The sequence below is a fragment of the Gorilla gorilla genome, chromosome 8, assembly GCF_029281585.2.
Source record: "Gorilla gorilla gorilla isolate KB3781 chromosome 8, NHGRI_mGorGor1-v2.1_pri, whole genome shotgun sequence".
NCBI lineage: Eukaryota > Metazoa > Chordata > Mammalia > Primates > Hominidae > Gorilla > Gorilla gorilla.
In genome coordinates, this window is record NC_073232.2 from 97,904,409 (window position 1) to 97,910,737 (window position 6,329).

General features: G+C 37.6%; 1 non-coding gene across 1 annotated transcript; it reads left to right on the forward strand.

Moving 5' to 3' along the window:
* Nucleotides 1-4,808: 4,808 nt before the first annotated feature.
* Nucleotides 4,809-4,911, forward strand: LOC115936092 (U6 spliceosomal RNA). The gene has a single exon (XR_004071675.3). It is a non-coding gene; the product is annotated as a U6 spliceosomal RNA (small nuclear RNA).
* The last annotated feature ends 1,418 nt before the right edge of the window (nt 4,912-6,329 follow it).

Consider the following 6,329-nt stretch of genomic DNA (forward strand, 5'->3'; position numbering starts at 1 on the left):
TGAGACAGTGAAAGAGATCTAACCTAACCAACTCCATCTTGCTTCTAACCTTTAAGCTGTCCTTCTTCATTCCTGTGCATAGACTGAACTAACTTTGGGAGGAACTTAGTTTATAGTTTAAAACGAAGACAATAACAGCCATTTCCAAAATCAAGCTGCCTTCTTACCTAGGGATTAGGCTGCCTTTATAGGACTAACAAATTAGGCACAAAATTAGAAGTGATGGTTTAAGAGTCACACAGCTGGAGGCTACAAGATTCTGACCCTCTCTAAGCTGCTCCTAAGCTCAGTGCTTAGGATATTTTGCTCACCCTGCATTTGATGGATAAGCTGTCACCACCCAGATCAATAAAATGGCTCAACTGATCTTGTGGCCCCCACTCAGGAACTGACTCAGTGCAAGAGGACAGCTTCAGTTCCCTATGATTTCATCTCCTACCTGACCAGCCAGTACTCCTGACTCATGGACTTCCCCTCACCCACCAAGTTGTCCTTAAAAACTGATACCTGAATGCTCAGGGAGGCTGATTTGAGTCATAATAAAACTCTGTTCTCCCACACAGCCGGCTCTGTGTGTCTTACTCTTTATTGCAATCCCCTTCTTGATAAATTGGCTCTGTCTAGGCAGTGGGCAAGGTGAACCCATTGGGCAGTTACAGTATTTTTTCCTGGCCTCCCTCACACCCCTGACTTTTTCTGTGATTCTTTTTATTTGGTTGGCCTCAGGCTGACCTGGTATCTTCTAGAGTTCCACAATCTACTCTCCAACAGAGGTGGTAAACTCAAACGCCTTGAGGGCAGGAAAGGAAGATGAATGTGTTAAAGGAGCAGAGTGGAATAGGGAGTGGTCTGGAGTAGGAAAAACTGAACCTTGTGTGTTCTGCTAAAAATGTTTCAGGTTTCTTTTACTGAAATCATCGTCCAGGCCAGATTTATCCACTTCCAATGTCTGGCCACTGTGCCCTCCAAATGTCCATCGCCAGTGTTTGAGTCAAGATCCTACCTGTCTCAAAAAGGAGGCCATGTTTGGATTTCTGCCAAGATTAGTGAGGTCCTAGGGGCCAGAAAGTTCATCAGGACCTGAAATGCAGTCATTTGTCTGACCCTTCTCCACTTTATTGGCCCTTGGGCTGTACTATTTCAGGCCCCATCCAGACTTTTTCTTGACCTCAGCTGGGTTTCCTGGGCTTGTCTGGGTTTTCTGGCAATGTCTGGGGATCAAGGAAAACCTAGTCCCAAAGTCACATGCATGAACCACGTGTGGCAGATGTCTGCAGTGTTTCCCATCACATCCTGTGGCCTGTCTCTCATTTTGGGCCAACCACAGTGGTTAGCTTCATGCAAGCTTATCTTTACCCTACAGGGACAATGCCTAACTTCAAGCAGGAGCTGGCATCTGTCAGCTTTGCTTCTCTGCCAGGACCTTGTTGGGCACCATGGTTATCTGCCCAGCCCTTGTGTGAGCACAGCGTGAAGCACCTAGGAATTAGATGGACCTTTCTGTCTCTATCTTATGCTTTGTTCTCACACATCAGTCAGCCACATCTGAGCTTCCCAATCTGTCCCTTAGAATATCACACTCAAACACATATGCTCTGTCCTTCACTTCTTCCCTATCCACCTGGATGATTCCTGTGTATTTTTCACACCTCCACTCATGCTTTGACTCCTTTGAAGAGCCTTTCATCATTCCCCTACCCACTTCTATCTCTGTTAGGTCCTTCCTCTGTGTTTACATTTCTTTTCTGAATTTTGCCAACATAGAAGTACTTATCATTTTTTCTTATAATTGTAGAGGAGAAAACATAATTTATTTCCTTTCTTAAGTTCTAGTTTTGGTTACCACATACTAGTCAGAATTTTAATTCTTAACCTTAATTCATTGTGAAAATCTAAGCAGTAAACAATTTTTAACTCAGTCACATACTAACAATTTGTGAATACATATTTTATAATTCTCAGAAACATAAGCTTTCTAATGGAGTCATTTTTCAGTGGAACAGGACGTACTTACTAATAGGTCTAGATATCTTTTGTTTCTCTGAAATAAGAAGCCTAAAGTAAAAAAGTTTACACTCATTTTTAGTAATATCTTAGCAATATATCTTATTTGGAAATGATCTAGATATTCAATAAATATCAATTATTTAATTTAGCTTAGCAAAAAACTCTAAGGGTATAGTTACTAAAAGATTTGAGAGACTTTTTAAAGTAAACATTAAAAAATATAATTATTTTTAAATTTTACTTATAAACTTTTATTTAAATCTATTTTATTTAATTTTAACAATTATGTTTGGAAAATTTTATGAGACTTTAGGCAACTCTGATCATCATCTCAAGTTAAGTTTTCTATTAATCATTTTTGTTTTATTGTATGTTAGATTAGGCAAGTATCAGAAAAGCAAGAACCTGAAAGCTAAACATATGAATATTTTGCTGATAAACTCAGAAGACATAGTTATTTTTATTAAACCAATAATATTAAACTAGTCTTATTTACCCTTATTTACCCCAAATGATTTACTCAAGTCACATGAACTGGAAAAATATTTGGGCTTATTTATTTAATTTATGAGCACTCATTTATCTTTAAGTTAATTTGGTATCATGTAGAAAATATACAAACGTATGTATAGACATATACATACATGTAGATACAACATACAACCTACAAATGTACACATGCATGCATATAAAAGCCAGATAAATCACAGAGTTCAATGTAAAAGAAAATAAAGCTTTACAACTGACAGGAACCTGTCCATTCACAACTCTTGGGGTTCCCAGGAGGAAAAACAGAGGTTCCTCCCCAAAAGAGGAGCCTGTGGTGCCTTTTCTGTTTTCCTCCCAGGATCCCAGCGCTGTTAGAAATCTTTTTTAGGTCTACAGTATTGCAATCTTTCCTCTTGCAACATTGTGGGTGGCAAGAGGAAAGAAGGACAGACAGAAGTAAATGGAAGAACAAGTCTTAGAGGCAAAAATTACATCAACGAGAGGAGAAACAGACAGAAGAAGTGCATATAGTTGTCATAGAGAAGAAGGGTGTCTTAAAAATATATGCATATACATATAGCCTAAATATCAGCTTTTAATTAAGGTGACTTTTGACTATAGAGCTCTTAAAATCTTTTTATCAAATTTTAGCTGGGCAAATAGCAAACATTGCTGTTTCTTGCCTTTTCCTTTCTTAAATTTACATAAAGAAAGAGTCTTGGAGGTGGGGTATATTTGTTTATTAGAGGTCTAGTGCAATCACTGTTTAAAACTCTTTGTCTTTAAAATGTTTTAATAAACTGTTTCTTTTGTTTTTCTGAGTATGTGGTTCCATTGAGCTTAGGAAAGAAGACTAAAAAAAACAAACAAAAAAGTTCCTATTATGCTCTAAATGTAAGCCAAAATTTAAATCAAAGGTATACCTTGATTGTTTAAAATGAGTAATTTTAGAAATGTTTCTCTCCTGAGCTAAAGGTACCCACTGAGGAAAGGAATTTTGTGGTTGGTTCAAAGCACTTTAACTCTATTTCAAATCCTATCTCAGTTGGAATGCTGCTTATCTAATTCCCTAGACATTTCAAAGTTATGGTTAAGATTTACATCTCCTGGAGACTAAGAAGAATCCCTTAAAAAAAATACTTCTAGATACAAAAGTCCCAATTTCCAAAGTAAACCTACTATAATTGTTACTTAAAATCAGTAAGTCTTTTTATGGCTTATAACCAGACACAAAAATTACATCCCCAAAGAGGGTGCAAAAATGCAATCCCCTTCAAGATCTGAAGTTTTTCCAAAGATGGCCTAAGAAAGTAAAGGCCTTTATTATTAGCAAGGCAATGAAGGTTGAGACAATTAAGACAAATCCTGAGAGCCAGCACATTTAGACAAACAGACATTTTGGGCCCAGTGGGACTCCCAGCTGGCTACCTGACATAAGCCAGACAATTTATGCCCTCAAGTTGGCACAGACCACAGAAAAAATTTGCTGCTTACAAAGCCAAGCTTCCCAAGGAAATAAAACAAGATGAAAGAAGAATCTTACTGTGATCCTCCTATGACAAACCACTCGGAAAGTCAGAGACGAGGAAAACAAAGATCATCCTTACAAAACTAAAGATCAATAACCAAATAGGTACTTAAACAAATCTACAAGAGTCACAGATTCAAAGAATTAATTTTATTATTATTTGTAAATGTTTTCCTCCTATCAATCTGAACCTGGAAAGGGAAGGATGAGGAACATTTTTTACCTTCTTTCTTGGCCAGGTACAACAGATAGAGACCTGGGAGAAGCTGACCTTGGTGAAAAATCTTACTCTTTGCTGCTGCAACTGCCAGTTCTCCCAGGATTTCACCTACAGGTCCTGCAGCAGTCAGGGTGTCTCTGTGGCCCCATCTTGGGTGCCAAATTGTAAAGGAAGAAACATAATTTCTGTCCTTTCCCTTTTTAGATTCTTAAAGAGATGCTGTTCAGACACTCTCCTGAAAACAAAAGTCAGATTAAACAAGTGAGGAAAACAAACAGAAGTTTATTAACACGTGCTGTACCCATGATGCTCCTGATGAGACCTTTCCTAAGGTCTCAGTTCAAAAGTATTTCTTTCTCAAGGCAGTGGCTTAGGGTCCTTGCTTAAATAATATTTTAACAAACAGCCATAAATCCTACATAGTGACAAGAAAAAGAAGAAAGCATCTTCAGGCTTCCAAAAGGTGGGAAAATATGGGAAGGTAAATTGACGGAGAGAGTGAAATCTGCTCCTAGATCCTCTGGTGCCATTGTCTATGGGCTCTGTCTCTGAGTGTGTTGTTGTGTTCTCTTCGGCAGCACATGTACTAAAATTGGAACAATACAGAGAAGGTTAGTATGGCCCTTGTGCAAGGATAACACAAAATAAAAAAGCAATAAAGAAGTGAAAGTCTAGTTTAAATTTAAAAAATATATATTTTTTTTAAAAAAAGAAAGTGTGTTGTAAAGGAGCTTGTCCTTAGGTGGGAAAACCAGAGAGGAGGGGCAGAGTCTACCTCTGTGTTTTAAACTTTTAACTTTAATTAAAATCCCCAGCATGTTAGAGAGGCATATTTTGCTTATAATTCCTCTTTCTCTCACACATATATTGAAGGCTCTGTAAAGGATGGAAGACTTGTCAATCATCTCTGTGTTTGCATTCATAGTGTGTGACAAACAACTGGCACTGAGTAAATATTTGTTGGATGAATAAGTGAACACATGAATGTGTGGTTTACAGTATGCTCAGTATCCTACTGGCACCAAATATAACCTTTTGCATAAGACCAGTATCAAAATTAGTAAATACTTCATGGGAATTTATTTGCCACATAGAAATCATTTAATAAATGCCAAACCCTTATTTGAACTACAAAAAGAAAAAAAAATCACTCAAGAGGGTGAGAGAAATGAATATAAATTTAACAAACCTGACCATAAGGGTTTTAATTATTTAATGATTTAATGAGTCCAAGAGTGGGTGAGTGCACGACTGATTGCTTCATAGAACCCATGGGGTTATGGGAAAGGACCAGAGTTAGCTACAGACCAATACTGTTAATTTGAGAAATACTTAGGGGGTGCCTACCTAATGCCAGGTGAAGTATATAGTAAGACTGAGCTTATGATGAATAGCTCAGTATTCACCAAGCTGTAATTACTTTGGAACATAAAAGAATGTTTACCTGGTTTGAATAAAATTTAAAACTTTAAATAGTATCCTAAAGGATAAAATTAGAATTTAGGGCAATTGGAGATCCTAGCAATGTATGTTCTCTACTTCCACCTTAGGTTTTGATTGAAGACACGCTACTCGCACCTAATGTCTCTCTGGATCAATTGAATCCTAAGTCTAACCATTAAGGATAACTATGAAAACTAATTATTAGGACCAATATCAATTTTGTTAATGTATATAGGAGGAGGGGGTATCAAAGCACTTAGGAATCTTTTAGCCAAAATCTTGAATTTGTTGCAGCCCAGTCTGAGCCCTAAGGTCCCTGTGACAAAGGTAGAATTGCTCTTGCTCTAACGTTGATTTTGTTAACTTCTCATCACTGGTCCACCTTTGCAGATGTCTGGAGAGCCAGCTTTATAACAGAAATGTCATGAGCTTTGGAACCAAACTGAGTCTGCCCTTTATTTAAATGTTTCATAAACTTGAACAAATTGGCTTTAATCTTGGAACCTTGGTTTATTTACCGGAAACGTCAGGGCAAATTGTACCTCGTGCAGAATTTAATGAGGTCATAGTCAAGTAGGCCTGGCATGGTCCTGAAAGCAGAGGACTGACAAAGGGTCCCCCTTTTCTCTTCCTCAGAATCAA